This window comes from Emys orbicularis, chromosome 2 (assembly GCF_028017835.1).
Source record: "Emys orbicularis isolate rEmyOrb1 chromosome 2, rEmyOrb1.hap1, whole genome shotgun sequence".
Lineage (NCBI taxonomy): Eukaryota > Metazoa > Chordata > Testudines > Emydidae > Emys > Emys orbicularis.
Genome location: NC_088684.1, coordinates 257,585,349 through 257,601,993, shown reverse-complemented (window position 1 = coordinate 257,601,993; position 16,645 = coordinate 257,585,349). Strand labels below are relative to the sequence as shown.

The window sequence follows — 16,645 nt, the reverse complement described above, 5'->3', positions numbered from 1 at the left end:
TGTACATAAGCCATAGCACTCCCTGCAAAGGAATAACTTTCTTTCCTAGCTTGACCTGCCTTTCCAACTGACAGTAAGGACCCTCTTCTGCAGCCTGACTCATGATGAGTAGCACTTACTCCCTTGATTTCAATGGGTCTACTCCCAGGAGTATGTACTACTCAATGAGAATAGAGGATGAAGAATCTGATCCAAGTGTTGGCCAATGCTCAGGCGTTACTAAGGAATGTATATGTACATAATCTTCCTAGCCTAAAATGAAAGTCATTTTAGTTACATTATATTACATTGTGAGATACATACACACACACACACACACACACACACACACACACACACACACACACACACACACACACACACACAAATACTGTGAAGAATGGAATTGGGTGATAGAAGGAGAAAAATGCTGTTGAATATTCAAGGGACTGCAGCTATTGACTTCTCAAGTTCTGACAAATATTCCAGGTTTTTTGGCATGTTAGAAACCAGAATGGAAACAACTCTGAATAGAAGTGTCTGTCTTTTGAGGACTCAATTCTAAGGCTGGTTGGAACATTTTCAGAAAAATATCATTTCATCAAAGTTTTCATCAGGGGAGAGAAAGACATTCCCTCACACTCGGTAGCCTAGGGGATAGAGCACTGGCCTGGGATGTTGGAGATCCTTGCTATCCCTGATTCAGAGTGATATAGGATGAAAAATTCAACTCTGAATTAAGCAGAAGAGGGACTTGCACTTGGGTCTTCCACATCCCAGGCCAACGCCCTGACCACCAGGCCCACATCTCCCCCCACCCTCCTTCCTGAATTGAAAAGCTCAAATTTTGGTCTGAAAATGGACATTTCAATACAAACGTTTTTTCCAAAACATTCAAAATGTGTTGATTTTGTTCCAATGCGGAATGAAAACAAATTTTGAAAGTTTGAAAGTTGCCACAAAACAGAACTGTCATCCTTTGGTCAGCTCTACTCAATTCATTGTAGGTTTTCCCAACCTAGATAAGAAGACTAGAGGACACTCCCTGAGCTCCCCATCCCCTACAATGGATGGAGTCCTCGAAGACAAACAGAGACACTTCCATTCCCTGAGCCCTAGTGTCGAAGAGGAGTTGGGGAAGGAAATAGATAGATCTAAAAATCAAATATCTCCCAAGTGCCTCTTTGAGGCTGCACTAACAGCCATGGAACAACTTAAATGCTGATCTGAAGTCTGGGGTAAAGGATTCCTTCCCCATCCCAGCTGGCATGGTTCTGCTGAGTACAGAGCCAGAAACAGCATTTGTGCCTCAGTGTAGAGAGCACTGAATTTCTGAAGGAAAACTACTTCATCATATCATTCTAATCACTACTACTAATTAGAAAGAAGAGTAAATCACTAAAGAAACAAGTTGTGTTACATAGAATGAAAAAGAATAATTTAAAATCAAATTTTGCAGAAAGCTGCCAACTTGTCAAACTGAGGGAGCAGGCACAGGAAATGAATGAATCAGAGCTTTGCCAAAATTATTAGGTTAGCTCTAATCTTTTTAAAAATACATATAGTTACTAGTATAGCAGCTAAAATAATACGACTTGAATGTGCACTTCCTACGGGTGCCAATGGCAGGCTGCATTTCCTGAATCCTAACTTGCTTTCAGAAAGCACCAGTAAAATGTCCACTCCCACGGAGAGAAAGAGAGAAGAGGCAAGCTCTGGTCTGGAGATATTGAAACAATGATGGGAATTCTAAAAACTGTTTTGAAATTATTCTTTGTACTACGGTAGCACCTAAGAGCCCTAGTCATGGGCCAGAATCCTATTGTGCTGCTGTATAAACACAGAAATGATGGTCTCTGAAAATTAAATGAGTGTATACACATTTTGATACAGCAACTATTATTTCTCTATATAACGTGCAACTAAGGACTGCAGTTTTTCATTATCGTCTTGAAACAGCTACCTAGAGTTTATTATAGTAACTCTAGGTGAACCTTTACAGCAATGGACTGTACAGTGCACAAAATATCACCCTCATGTTTAGTCTGCTACTAAACACTAGTGCAGTTGTTATTGTCCCTAGAGGTATGACTGAGTGCTATGGGACCCACTGGTAAAAAGACCAGGAATAAGTCCTGCAGTCCTTACCCAGGCAAAGCCTCCATTGAGTTCAACAGACATTTTGCCTGAATACCAATGGCAGGATTTGGACCTTTGCTGGTTTCCCATCTGGAACTTGCACTTCTGTCATTCTGTCGTTATAACAGTCTTCTAATGAGAAGTCTCCCTAGGCTGGAATTGGTTGTTTCCTGTGGTAATCTCATATTGCTAAAACATAGTAATTACATAAACATAGTCTCCACATGTCTTCAATCGTTTTGACTTAGTAAGCACATTTTAACAGTACTAGCACAGAGACTCTCTAGACTTGCACGGAAATCATTTTATTGTCATTACATTACAATGTGAGATTATAACAACACTAAATCCAGATTGCTGTGACAGAAAATGTATGAAATCTAATAGGCATGGCTCAGCAGCTATTTGTTACATTTTAAAAAAGATCAATTCACTTTCTGTTTTGGAAATAAGGGTTGCCTTGTTCCACCATGAGCATTATAATAGAATCTTTCCTTACATAATCATACAAACACAAGAAATGTGATGTAACACAGGTTACGTATTTATTTACAAATAGAGGTAAATGCTTTAAAGGTCCGATCCTGCACCTAATGATTTCAATGGAACAGGGAGAAGCCTAAATATATAGAAACATTTCATACATGAATAATAAATTAACCCAATAGATTTCTGGAAGAATTTAAGAGACATGCATACTAGTTAGCGCTAACACCAAGCAGCAGTTCTGTAATACTATTTGTTCTCACTGTGTTACTGGCACTTTTAAAAATATCATATGTGTGTATATAAACAAATTATGCAGCCCACCCTTGCTGTAGTAAACTATAAAAATAAAATGTAACAGCACAGAGAAGCATGCTATTGTTTGCATTACTGCAGAGTCTAGCAGAATCAATGAATCTCTTGTAGCTAGGAGTATGTATCTGATATCATTTAATCACCCCTAAATATTTGGCTCAGTACAGCAGAGTAATCTTAGAACATTAAGAAAATTACTGAAGTTATCACACATTCCAATATCTATCTTAGAGTTTTATACTGCTGCCTATCACTGTAGTATCTGAGTGCCTTCCACGTAAAATCAATAGCAACAGTGAAGTCCCTAGCAAACTTCATGGAGTCTTTGGTACTTTCCCCTTTTCAGGGTAACAAATCTGCTTGGGGTAGGGTTTGTATTTTTGATTTTTTTAATATACATTTTAATAATTCTCCCCATTCCCTATTTTTTCCCCTCTGGTTAGTAAAGGTTTATTGGGTTGAAGAGGGTGTCAGTATTGTGTCATTTTTATGGTTGAAAGGCTTTCTCAAAGAGGAAGTTTTTGCAGCAGTTCCTAAGGATAAACTCTGGATTTGCCTGTTCTCTTCAGGAAGTTTGTTCCTTAGCCAGATCCCCTTCGCCAACAATGCTTTGGCCCCAGCTCTCACATGCCTCATCCTGGGCTTTGTGTCCCAGAAGAACATAGCTGTCACTGTGGTTCACAGATTAAAATTCAGTCTTTAATGTATCTAGAACTTGATCCATTTATTGCTTTGAAAATGGGGACCTGATGCTAACTGGTCATGCAAGCTTAATGCAGAGTTCAGCAGGATCCAAAGACATCACACCATTTTGATGAATAGGGATGTGTGACACTGAGCTAGCGAGGGTTAGGCAACCAGCAGGCTAAAGTGACCTAAAGATCAACCTTTAAGAACATATTAGGAAAGTACTCAAATGGTAAACAGGACCATTCCTTGCAGATAGTTATCAAAGCCATGTTAAATGGACAAGAGTTCTGTATTGTTAGAGAGTTAGAGGTAAATACTAAGGGCTGGTCTACACTAAAGCTGTAAGTCCACCTAAGTTATGCAACTTCAGTTAAGTAAGTTATGTAACTGAAGTTGATGTAATTTAGTTGATTTACAGCTTTAGTGTAGGGAGAAGCTCTCCCACCGACTTCACCTCCGTGAGAGGCGGAGGGTGAGTACAGATGGCCACAGGAGAGTGCTCTGCCATCATAAGAACATAAGAATGGCCGTACTGGGTCAGACCAAAGGTCCATCCAGCCCAGTATCCTGTCTACCGACAGTGGCCAATGCCAGATGCCCCAGAGGGAGTGAACCTAAAAGGTAATGATCGAGTGATCTCTCTCCTGCCGTCCATCACCACCCTGTGACAAACAGAGGCTAGGGACACCATTCCTTACCCATCCTGGCTAATAGCCATTAATGGACTTAACCACCATGAATTTATCCAGTTCTCTTTTAAACGCTGTTATAGTCCTAGCCTTCACAACCTCCTCAGGTAAGGAGTTCCAGAAGTTGACTGTGCGCTGCGTGAAGAAGAACTTCCTTGTATTTGTTTTAAACCTGCTGCCTATTAATTTCATTTGGTGACCCCTAGTTCTTGTATTATGGGAATAAGTAAATAACTTTTCCTTATCCACTTTCTCCATATCACTCATGATTTTATATACCTCTATCATATCCCCCCTTAGTCTCCTCTTTTCCAAGCTGAAGAGTCCTAGCCTCTTTAATCTCTCCTCATATGGGACCCGTTCCAAACCCCTAATCATTTTAGTTGCCCTTTTCTGAACCTTTTCAAGTGCCAGTATATCTTTTTTTAGATGAGGAGACCACATCTGTACGCAGTAGTCGAGATGTGGACGTACCACCGATTTATATAAGGGCAATAATATATTCTCAGTCTTATTCTCTATCCCCTTTTTAATGATCCCTAACATCCTGTTTGCTTTTTTGACTGCCTCTGCACACTGCGCGGACATCTTCAGAGAACTATCCACGATGACTCCAAGATCTTTTTCCTGACTTGTTGAAGCTAAATTAGCCCCCATCATATTGTATGTATAGTTGGGGTTATTTTTTCCTATGTGCATTACTTTACATTTATCCACATTAAATTTCATTTGCCATTTTGTTGCCCAATCACTTAGTTTTGTGAGATCTTTTTGAAGTTCATCACAGTCTGCTTTGGTCTTAACTAACTTGAGCAGTTTAGTATCATCTGCAAACTTTGCCACCTCACTGTTTACCCCTTTCTCCAGATCATTTATAAATAAGTTGAATAGGATTGGTCCAAGGACTGACCCTTGGGGAACACCACTAGTTACCCCTCTCCATTATGAGAATTTACCATTAATTCCTACCCTTTGTTCCCTGTCTTTTAACCAGTTCTCAATCCATGAAAGGACCTTCCCTTTTATCCCATCACAACTTACTTTACTTAAGAGCCTTTGGTGAGGGACCTTATCAAAGGCTTTCTGGAAATCTAAGTACACTATGTCCACTGGATCCCCCTTGTCCACATGTTTGTTGACCCCTTCAAAGAACTCTAATAGATTAGTAAGACATGATTTCCCTTTACAGAAACCATGTTGACTATTGCTCAACAGTTTATGTTTTTCTATGTGTCTGACAATTTTATTCTTAACTATTGTTTCGATTAATTTGCCCGGTACCGACGTTAGACTTACCGGTCTGTAATTGCCGGGATCACCTCTAGAGCCCTTTTTAAATATTGGCGTTACATTAGCTAACTTCCAGTCATTGGGTACCGAAGCCGATTTAAAGGACAGGTTACAAACCTTAGTTAATAGTTCCGCAACTTCACATTTGAGTTCTTTCAGAACTCTTGGGTGAATGCCATCTGGTCCCGGTGACTTGTTAATGTTAAGTTTATCAATTAATTAATTCCAAAACCTCCACTAGTGACACTTCAGTCTGTGACAGTTCCTCAGATTTGTCACCTACAAAAGCCGGCTCAGGTTTGGGAATCTCCCTAACATCCTCAGCCGTGAAGACTGAAGCAAAGAATCCATTTAGTTTCTCCGCAATGACTTTATCGTCTTTAAGCGCTCCTTTTGTATCTCAATCATCAAGGGGCCCCACTGGTTGTTTAGCAGGCTTCCTGCTTCTGATATACTTAAAAAACATTTTATTACCACCTTTGGAGTTTTTGGCTAGCCGTTCTTCAAACTCCTCTTTGGCTTTTCTTATTACATTCTTGCACTTAATTTGGCAGCATTTATGCTCCTTTCTAATTGCCTTTCCTTTCTTGGGATTAGTAGAACTTTATATGTGGTGAACAAGATTTTCAGTAAGCCTCATCATATTTAACTTGGCTTCTGGGTGGAAGCCCAGGGCTGGATTGCTTTAAGGGAGCTGTATTTTTGGCTTCTGGGTATTTTGTAAGATATTGCAGAAGCTGCTTAGTTGCTGACTTGGTGAATCTACTTATTAGAATAACCACCAGTTTTGGGGTATGTCTGCCTCATTCTTTATAGTTTGCCCTGATTGAGCATTCCATGTGGCCCCTCCAGCAACCATGCCCACAGGATGTATGCTTTCACTGGAAGATGAAGGCTACATCTCGACTAGTTCTTCTGAGTGATTCCCCTTTCTGACCTGCATTGCTTCAGTCTTGCCTGGGTTCATCTTCAGTCAACCATTCTTCATCCAAAAGTTGATTTCTTCTAGACCTTCTGACACATCAGTAGTGGCAGTGGTTGCATCAGCTTAGAACAGGATATATAGCTGAGTATCATCAGCATTCTACTGGCAGCTGGGCCAAGGGCATCTTGCTAGCTCTCCCTCAGTCTCGTATAGGTACTGAAGAGAAGAAGGAATACTATGGATCCTTTTGGAGAGAAGGAGCAGTTATCCACCACCACTCCCTGAGTTCTGCTGGAGAGGAAGGATTGGAGCCAATATTGTGTTGGGCCATCTACAACTGCTACGTCATGTAGGCATGTTAATAATACCTTAGGGTACACTTTGTCAAAGGCTGCAGATAGGTTCAGCAGCCTGTGTTCACAGCCATAAGAAGGTTGTCTTTAAGCGCCACTATGTTGTACCCTGATCCGAAACCTTGGTAGCAGGCATCTGGAATGTTGGCTGACACTGGAGCTTGATGGTTACTATTTTCTCAGTTACTTTGTCCATGAATGGGAGGTTGGAGATGGGACAGTTAATGGTTGGCGTAGTTGGTCTTCACAGCCTTTTACCAGCCAGAAGGGGCATAGATCCATTTCACAGGTCATGGCTCTAATATTTTCAGGGTTTCTCGATCTTCAAAACATGTAATGGGGCCAAAATCAATAAAGGTGATGGGGTGAATAAAGTGATCTGGTCTGGGATGGAATTTTTATTTCCCAGTTATCAATCAAATACTTATGGAGCTCTTACCAGCAAAGTATGTTGACAGAGCTTCACAATGGTATGCAATAGTGGTCCCACTGCCTAGTGCAGCAGTGTGACAGCTCTACATGATTCTCTCTCGCTACAGAGAAATTCCTACTCTACATGATTTACACTGGAAAGGTTCACCATCCATTTAAAAATAGACTTCATGGTCATATGGCGAGAGCTAGTGGATTGTTTCTGACCTGATTCACCATGGTCACATCAGGCATGTGGCTTCCATTTCCCTTCTCAAGACCCACTTCTGCTCCAACAAGAAATCAGCCAACGGATAAATTGAGAGGCTAGATGGGGATAGAGGATATTTACTAATGTAATTACAAAACTACCTTTTAAAAAAACTGCCTCCCTGTCACCCACCCTTCATTATTATTATAGACCAGGGGAATTACAGACCAGTCATCTTAACTTCTGTACACGGAAAGATAATGACGTAAATAATTAAGTAATCAATTTGCAAACACCTAGAAGATAATAAGGGTACGTCTATACTTACCCGCTGGTTCGGCGGCCAGCAATCGATCTTCTGGGATCGATTTATCGCGTCTTGTCTAGAAGCGATAAATCGATCCCGGAAGTGCTCACCGTCGACGCCGGTAATCCTGCTCTGCGAGAGGAGTAGGCGGCGTCGATGGGGGAGCCTGCCTGCCACGTGTGGACCCGCGGTAAGTACCTTTAAGTTCGAACTAAGATACTTCGACTTCAGCTACGTTATTCACGTAGCTGAAGTTGCGTATCTTAGTTCGAACTGGGGGCTTAGTGTGGACCAGGCCTAAGGTGATAAGTAATAGTCAGCATGGATTTGACAAGAAGAAATTGTGCCAAAACAACCTAATAACTTTCTTTGAGAGGGTAACAAACTTGTGGATGGGGGGAAACATTGATTGGTATATCTTGACCTTAATAAGGCTTCTCATAACCTTCTCATCAGCGGCGTATTATCGCCTAGGCCAACAAGGCCTAGGCCTAGGGCAGCAAATTTGCCGGGGCGGCAAATTTGCTCTTGCCCCCTCCCCAACTCCGCCCCTTCCCCTAATCCCCAGCCCACCTCCTCCCCGAGGCGCACCGCGCTTCCCTCCTTCCACCTCCCTCCCAGGCTTGCCGCGCTGGGAGGGAGGGAGAAGCGAGTTGCAGCGTGCTCAGAGGAGGCGGAGCAGAGGTGAGCTAGGGCCCGCAGGCGCAGGGAGTAACAGGGGGCCGGGAACCGCTCCCCGGCCCACCCCAGCTCACCTCTGCTCCACCGCCGCTGCCATCCCCCGAGCGCGCCGCAACTCCCCTTCTCCCTCCTCCCTCCAAGGCTTGCCGCGCGAAAGCGCTGGGAGGGAGGGAGGAGAAGCGAGTAGCAGCGCGTTCAGGGGATAGCGGAGGTGAGCTGGGGCCGGTGGGCACAGGGAGTAACTCTTGGGGGGGCAGGGAACCACTCCCTGCCCCAGCTCACCCCTGCTCCACTGCCGCCATCCCCCGAGCGCGCCACAACTCCCCTTCTCTCCCCTCCCTCCCCGGCTTGCCGCGGGGGAGCGGAGGTGAGCTGGTGGGGGGGAAGGGCGGCAATTTTTTGACGGCCTAGGGGCGGCAAATTTGTTAATCCGCCCCTGCTTCTCATAAAGAAACTAGGGAAATACTACCTAGATAGAGCTATTATAGGGTGGGTGCATAACTGGATGGAAAACCGTTCTCAGAGAGTTGTTAACAGTGGTTCAGTCAAGTGGGGTCCCACAAGGATCAATTCTGGGTCCAGTTCTGTTCAATATCTTCATCAGTGATGTAGATACTGGCATAGAAAGTACACTTATAAAGTTTGCGGACGATACCAAGCTGGGAGGGGTTGCAAGTGCCTAGAGGATAGGATTAAAATTCAAAATGATCTGGACAAACTGGAGAAATGGTCTGAAGTAAATAGGAAGAAATTCAATAATGAAAAATGCAAAGTATTCCACTTAGGAAGGAACAATCAGTTGCACACATACAAAATGGGAAATGACTGCCTAGGAGTGAGTACTGCGGAAAGGGATCTGGAGGTCATAGAGAATCACAAGCCAAATATGAGTCAACAATGTAACACTGTTGCAAAAAAAGCAAACATCATTCAGGGATATATTATCAGGAGTGTTGTAAGCAAGACATGAGAAGTAATTTTTCTGCTCTACTCTGCGCTGATTAGGCCTCAACTGGAGTACTGTGTCCAGTTCTGGGTGCCACATTTCAGGAAAGATGTGGACAAACTGGAGAAAGTCCAGAGAAGAGCAACAAAAATTATTAAAGGTCTAGAAAACATGACCTATGAGGGAAGATTGAAAAAATTGGGTTTGTTTAGTCTGGAGAAGAGAAGACTGAGAGGGGACATGATAACAGTTTTCAAGTACATCAAAGGTTGTTAAAAGGAGGAGGGAGAAAAATTGTTCTCCTTAACCTTTGAGGCTAGGACAAGAAGCAATGGGCTTAAATTGCAGCAACGGCAGTTTAGGTTGAACATTAGGAAAAACTTCCTAACTGTCAGGGCGGTTAAGCACTGGAATAAATTGCCTAGGGAGGTTGTGGAATCTCCATCATTGGAGATTTTTAAGAGCAGATTAGAGAAACGCCTGTCAGGGATGGTCTAGCTAATCCTTAGTCCTGCCATGAGTGCAGGGGACTGGACTAGACGACCTCTCAAGATCCCTTCCAGTCCTACCATTCTATGATTATTCACTTTCTTATACCCTATTCCTGTAAGCTGTTTCACATGAGGAGGCCCTGTGTCTGTGCATAGCTCCATTGCCATCAATAGGGATCCACACAGGTGCAGAGATTCACCAACATGGAACAGCTTGCCAGATCTGGGCCTTAGGTTTTAAGCTTTTTCTGGGAAAGGATTACATCTACCTTCCCATGCTTGTACAATGCCCTGGTACTGGTTCCGTAATTTTGATTGGTGCACCAGGAATATAAATAGTACTAATAATAACAACAACTAATAATACCACTGCTTCTAAACAACAAGAGGCTGGTCTGATCAGGCTGCCAGCTGCTTTGCCATGTCTTCAGGCCTCTTTCCAGTTATTGTTGAATCCCTGATCCATCAGTATTCATGCAAGAACTGGCCAAGGAAACTTACTATTACTCCTTAGTTTCATACCACCGGAGGTTACTGCACTTTGCTTGGACACCCAAACTCCAGGATGGAAAAGGAAAGCAGTACAGAAGAACTGTGGTGGCCAAAACTTTGAGACAGGAAGAAAATGGGGGGTGGGGGGAAGGTAAGTTAAGAATTGAGCATCTCACGACACAGGCAAGTATTTTTCCAAGAGTACAGTAGCACAACCTCTGTGTCCTAGGCAGTGTTAATTTTCTGTGACAGACTAAGGTTCTTTAGAACCTCTTGCTCTCCAGGCCTACCTGAATAACATGTAGCCACCTCTTTCAGTAAGGGAAGATTACAGCTGTCAAGATCTACACCAGAGTTTTAATTGATGGTGGAGAGTTTTCAGCTTCCCATCTGTCATAGGGTGTACAGACCTTGACAAGAAAACGTTAACTGCCTTTCATTTTAGAATACTGCCTCAGCTGTCTCTAGTCCAGTGTTTCTCAAATGCGTCCACCGCTTGCGGCCAAAGCCTCCTGGGATGTTATGGGGTGTGGAAGGGAGGGGCAAAGTAGCAGTCCCTCCCTGTTTCTCCTGGATGTTGATTGCTGAGGCCACCAGCAGTGGTTGGGCCCTGCTCCCCCTGTGGAGACACCTGGGGCACAATGCTTGAGAACCAGGCAACCGGTGAGTTTCCCAAGTTCCCAGAGGCGGTGGAGTTCAGGCTTTGGACTTCAGCCCTGGGGTAGCGCAGCAGCAGGGCAGCAGACTCTGGCCACAGGGTTTCGGGCTCCAGCCCCCCACCCATCCCCATTGCGCTTGGCTCCCGCTGCCTCCCTCGATCCCCCATCCATGGCTTAATTTGTCCCCAGGCTTGACAGGGCTGAGTAGATCTGCTATGAAAAGCAATACTTGTATGCTTGTTAATATTACTTTTCACAAGACTTATTAGCTAGCAATAAATAAATTACAATAATTTGGACATGTATATGTACATATTTATTTGTTTTTCCTAAAGCTAATTAAGTATTTTAGGAAGAAGTGTGAGAGCGGCCACCAGCAAGAGTTGGTGGCCGCACTCTGAGGCCACCAAAAAATTTGTCCTGAGAACCCCTGAGACACTGCAGAGATACTCAGGAGAGAACAGAAACAGCTGGGGAAATTGAAAGGACCCTCTCCTTATACTTCCATATAAGGGATCAGATTCTGAAAAAGCAGAAGTAGGAAGTCACAGTTCCTTATAAGTCCTCAGCAGGGCTGAGACCAGGAAACAGCTTGGTTCTTTGGTCCACTTTCTCCAGAGAAGTTGGCTGAGAAATGCCACCCTATGGGCTAGTCTACACTACGGGGGGGATCGATCTAAGTTACGCAACTTCAGCTATGTGAATAATGTAGCTGAAGTTGATGTACTTAGATCTACTCACCGCGGTGTCTTCACTATGGTGTGTTGATGGGAGACACTCTCCCGTCGATTCCCCTTGGCTTCTTGTTGAGGTGGAGTACCGAAGGTGCCGCTAGAGTGATCAGCAGTCTTAGCGGTCAATTTATCGCATCTATAGTAGACACGATAAATCAACTCCCGCTGGATCGATCACAGCCCATCGATCTGGCCGGTAGTGTAGACAAGCCCTACGTATTAAACTCCCAATGAGAGTGAAATGTGGGAGTAGCATTAGGAGGAATGATTTTTCACATGCTTATCTCTTGAGATTTGGCTGAGCTTGAAACTATGAGCAAGGAAAAGTGGGGAAACTTTTCCCCCCTCTGTTTAACCCTAAAGAGGTGGGACTCTGTTAGACCCCAACATCTGGGATCAACTGATAAAACCTGCCCCTCTTAGACTACAAAATACCTACCTTGTGTTCTGACTGGTATTTGATCTTGCCCTATTGTATGGATACCATCTTAGTCCTAAATCAAAGGAGAAAAAATACTCATGCGGTCTGGAGACACCAATCCCCTTATAGTACACTACTCACTCAGTACTCTGTACCTCCAGTGTACTCTGGTTTTAGGTACCTTATAAGCAAGTGTCTCAACAGGTCTGGAAATTGATTGCTTTTTAACAACGAAGGAAGCAGTAATGCTAATTTCTGTTGCATTGGGCACTACATTTTGTTATAAATTAGCACTAGTCACCTTTATGAAATGTAATTAAGCATCTGAATGCCATTGTTGCCATCTCTGATTATAACAACAAAAGTGAATATGACAATGGTGACACTAGGGAGAACATTATGCCTGTTTAAATCCCCAAATGCAAGAGAGGCGTTAATAATAATAACTGACATTTATGTAGTGTCTTTAATTCCATGATCCCAAAGTACCTGACAGAATAATACAAAAATGCATATTACAGGGATCACTTCATCCGTCACTCAAATACAACCACCCCACAGGAAGAAGGCTGCAACCTTTTAACACCACAGAACAGATGAGGACAGAAAATGAAGTATGCCATATGTAACAAACTACTGGGGTAACTTTAGATAGGCAGAATACAATTGTCCAACAGAAATTCAGCCAAGGCTAAGATCCCTCCTCTTGCAAGAGGTGCCATGAGAATCTTTAATGACCACAAATAGCCAGAACCTTGCTTCTATCCAAAAGATGATATTTTCAACAGCAGACTGCCCTAAAACCATGCTGGGATACTCACTTAGTTAGCCCTAATAAAAGAGGAAGAACACTACTTCCCATAACACCTAAGGTTTCCTTTAAGAGCTTGCATTCATGTACCAGCTAGGCCCAGCCCTCCTTGCCTGAGTTCCCCACTGAGATGGCTTACTTACCTATGTTGATAGCCATGCATGTCAATAAGGGTCGCACATTATAATGTGGCCATTACCGATCACCTCCACTGCAGAGTCCTTGGGACTCTGAAGAACTGTCTTCTGCTTCCAAAGTAACCTTCTATAGGAAAGTTGGGAGATGCCCTCACCACTGTGGGAAGCTGGGAGCTACCAGATGCTACACTATCCATTTAATGGTCTAGACACACTCTTATCGCGATATTGAGATTTTTTTTTTTTAATTCCAGACTATTTAATGGGACCCACAGAGCTTTCACCTCTGCTCCTTGGCTTGCCATCTCCACATGGGAGTCACAGCAGGAATAATAATCCAGATCTTTGTATGCTGACTGTAATTTAACTGCATAATGGCCTTGCAAACCTGATGACAGCATTGACCATTAGCAGTGGTGCCTTGCCCAGGTTATCAACCAGACTACTGCTTGACCTGGAAGTCTAGGTTGTAAAAACTATCTGCTTCTCTGTGCCAAAGTTGAATACCTATTAGAGAGGGGGCATTCCTTCCTGATGCTTAGCTGGCCAGTGCTGCATGAGTAGCAAAGTGTCAAAACCCTAAGGACAGTGAGTCACTTTGATCACACAGTGCAGCAATTCCCTCTGATTGGTTTAACAATAATTCAACCACCGTTTCTCATTCTGTCACAACACTGCTACCACCCCATTGTCATTGATTTCCTGGGCAGAGGGGTACTCACATATGCCAACTCCCGGGTTGCAGTTAGTACCCTTTTCAGTTCCTCAAACACCTATGTACTCCACTCTCCAACAGAGCTGCGTCTCTCCTTTGTGTCTCTCCTGGCCAATTAGTTTTGGTTTGTGTGTTTGGCTTCTACTGCTCCAGTCATTTCCAATCCTTCTGTGTACTCCCAGCATGGTTCACTAATTCCCTTAAATGGCTTGTTTCTTAACACGTCAAAGTCCAACTGGCACGCACCTTCTTATGCCAGAATGAGAGGTATTTCCCGTTAGCCTATCAGACATGCCCGGTCCTCCTTTGTCCTCCTTAGGCCTGGTCTACACTGGGGGGGGGAGGGAGGAGGGGGAAATCAACCTAAGATAACGCAACTTCAGCTACGAGAATAGTGTAGCTGAAGTCGACGTATCTTAGTTCGACTTACCTCCCGTCCTCATGGCGTGGGATCGACGGCTGCCGCTCCCCCGCCGACTCTGCTTCCGCCTCTCGCCGCGGTGGAGTTCCGGAGTTGACGGCAGAGCGATCAGGGATCGATTTATCGCGTCTACACTACACTAGACGCGATAAATTGATCCCCAATAGATCGATCACTACCTGCCGATCCGGTGGGTAGTGAAGACGTACTCTTAACTTCCTCCCCACAGTTAGAGGGATATACACATTAATAAACTTCATGCAGAGAACCGTTAGAGGGATATACACATTAATAAACTTCATGCAGGGAACCGTTACTCTGCAGGCTGTGGTCCAAGCACAGGAGCGGGATCTAGGGGTACGTCTATACTTACTTCCTGGTCCGGATGTAAGCGATCGATCTTCTGGGATCGATCCCGGAAGTGCTTGCCGTCGACGCCGGTACTCCAGCTCAGCGAGAGGAGTACGCGGCATCGACGGGGGGAGCCTGCCTGCAGCGTCTGGACCCGCGGTAAGTTCGAACTAAGGTACTTCGAATTCAGCTACCTTATTAACGTAGCTGAATTTGCGTACCTTAGTTCGAAGTGGGGGGTTAGTGTGGACCAGGCCTAGGGGTACGTCCAGATCCGGATCGGCGGGTAGTGATCGATCTATCGGCGATTGATACATGGATCCCCGAACGCGCGCCCGTCGACTCCGGAACTCCACCAGGGCGAGCGGCGGTAGCGGAGTCGACAGGGGAGCCGCGGCCATCGATCCCGCGCCGTAAGGACAGGAGGTAAGTCGAAATAAGATATGTCGAATTCAGCTAGGCTATTCCTGTAGCTGAAGTTGCCTAACTTATATTGACCCCCCAGTGTAGACCAGGACAAACTCCTGATTGCTAATCTCCATTTTGCTACTGACTCACTGTGTGGGGCGGGACACGCGGGCTAATTTACTGCCTCGCTCACACCATTTGTGTGTGTGTGTGTGGGGGGGGCTTAAAAAACAAAACACAAAACCCGAGCTCAGCCGTGTTCCGACTGGGTGGCGGTGACCGCCGCAAGGCGCCCACGGCCCGACACCGGAACCACCCGGGTCCGGGCCTCAGCACCGGCTCCCGCCCCACGGCGGACGAAGCTGTCCCGGGCCGACCCCCTCGCTGCCCGGCGGGAGGGGCGGGCTGCTCCGACAGCCGCCCCCCGAGCTGGCTCCCGCTGGCGGGCGGGCCGGGCCCGCAGACACAGGGGCCCCCGGGCGCCCCGCTTCCTGGGGGGCGCTCACCCTCCCTCTACCGCCGCTTACCCCAGCCAGGGTTCCTGCGCCAGTCCGCCCGCCGACCTTCTGTTCCGCCTTCCCACCCGGGCGTGGCTTCCCCCTCCGCGCACCCGCCCCTCAGCTGGGGGCCCTGGGCAGGGGCGGCTGCGGAGCAGCCCGGCTGGTGACGATGGCTGCACAGCCGCCAAGGCCGGGTGTCCCCACCCGCAGCCAGCCACGGGCTCCCCACCCCCTGCAGGGTGCTCGCACTTCATGTGCCCCGGGCGTAGCAGTAGCGCATGGAGAGCCCACTGCACTGGGTGCCCTGCGACCTGTAGTGGCACTGCGCCGCCTGGGGCCGCTTCTCTGCCCCTTTCTCCTGGGTCTGAATTCAGTGTGCCTGCTGGCTGGGCCCTGTGGGCGATGACATTGTGTCTCTGCCTCTTCCTGGTGTGTCACCCACGGTATGGTGCTACCAACCTTGTGACAGTGGATTGCAGCGCCTTGCACGGCACGGGAATCATAGACGTGTAGGTCTGGAAGGGACTTCCAGAGGTCTTCTAGTCCGATCCCCTGCACTCACGGCAGGACTATGTAATAACCTTCCTGGCAGGTGTTTGTCTTAAAAATTTTCAGTGATGGAGATTCCACAACCTTCCTCTGTAATTTGTTCCAGTGCTTAACTACTCTGACAGGAAGTTTTTTCTAATATGCAACCTAAACCACCCTTGCAATTTAAGGCCATGCTTCTTGTCCTAGCCTCAGAGGTTAATGAAAACAATTTTTCTCCCTCCTCCTTGTAACAACCTTTTACGTACTTGAAAACTGTTATCATGTCCCCCCGTAGGCTTCTCTTTTCCAGACTAAACAGACCCATTTTTTTCAATCTTTCCTCATAGGTCATGTTTTCTAGATCTTTAACGGTTTTTGTTGCTCTCCTTTAGAAGGCAGGCCACGGGAGGGACCTTCCGGACAGATGACCTATTGAAATCCCTTCCATTCCTACATCTATGTGATTCTATGATATGGCACTTGCTTCATAAATAATTTTCCTTAATTTTCACCTTTTCTGAAAGGTAATGAAGAAGTATATGGGGGAGGGAA

The 16,645-nt window shown here is 45.4% G+C and overlaps 1 protein-coding gene across 2 annotated transcripts in view; it reads right to left on the bottom strand.

Annotated features, from left to right (window-relative positions):
* PTER (phosphotriesterase related) overlaps positions 1–15,628 on the bottom strand; it is a 34,347-nt gene extending 18,719 nt beyond the window's left edge. Inside the window, exon 1 of one of the 2 annotated variants that reach the window (XM_065398900.1) lies at positions 15,590–15,628. The gene's annotated coding sequence lies outside the window, so the exon portion shown is untranslated. Of the gene's footprint in view, positions 1–7,505; positions 7,580–15,589 lie in introns of those variants that run through there. The other variant, XM_065398901.1, reaches the window with a different exon arrangement.
* Between the last annotated feature and the right edge of the window lie 1,017 nt (positions 15,629–16,645).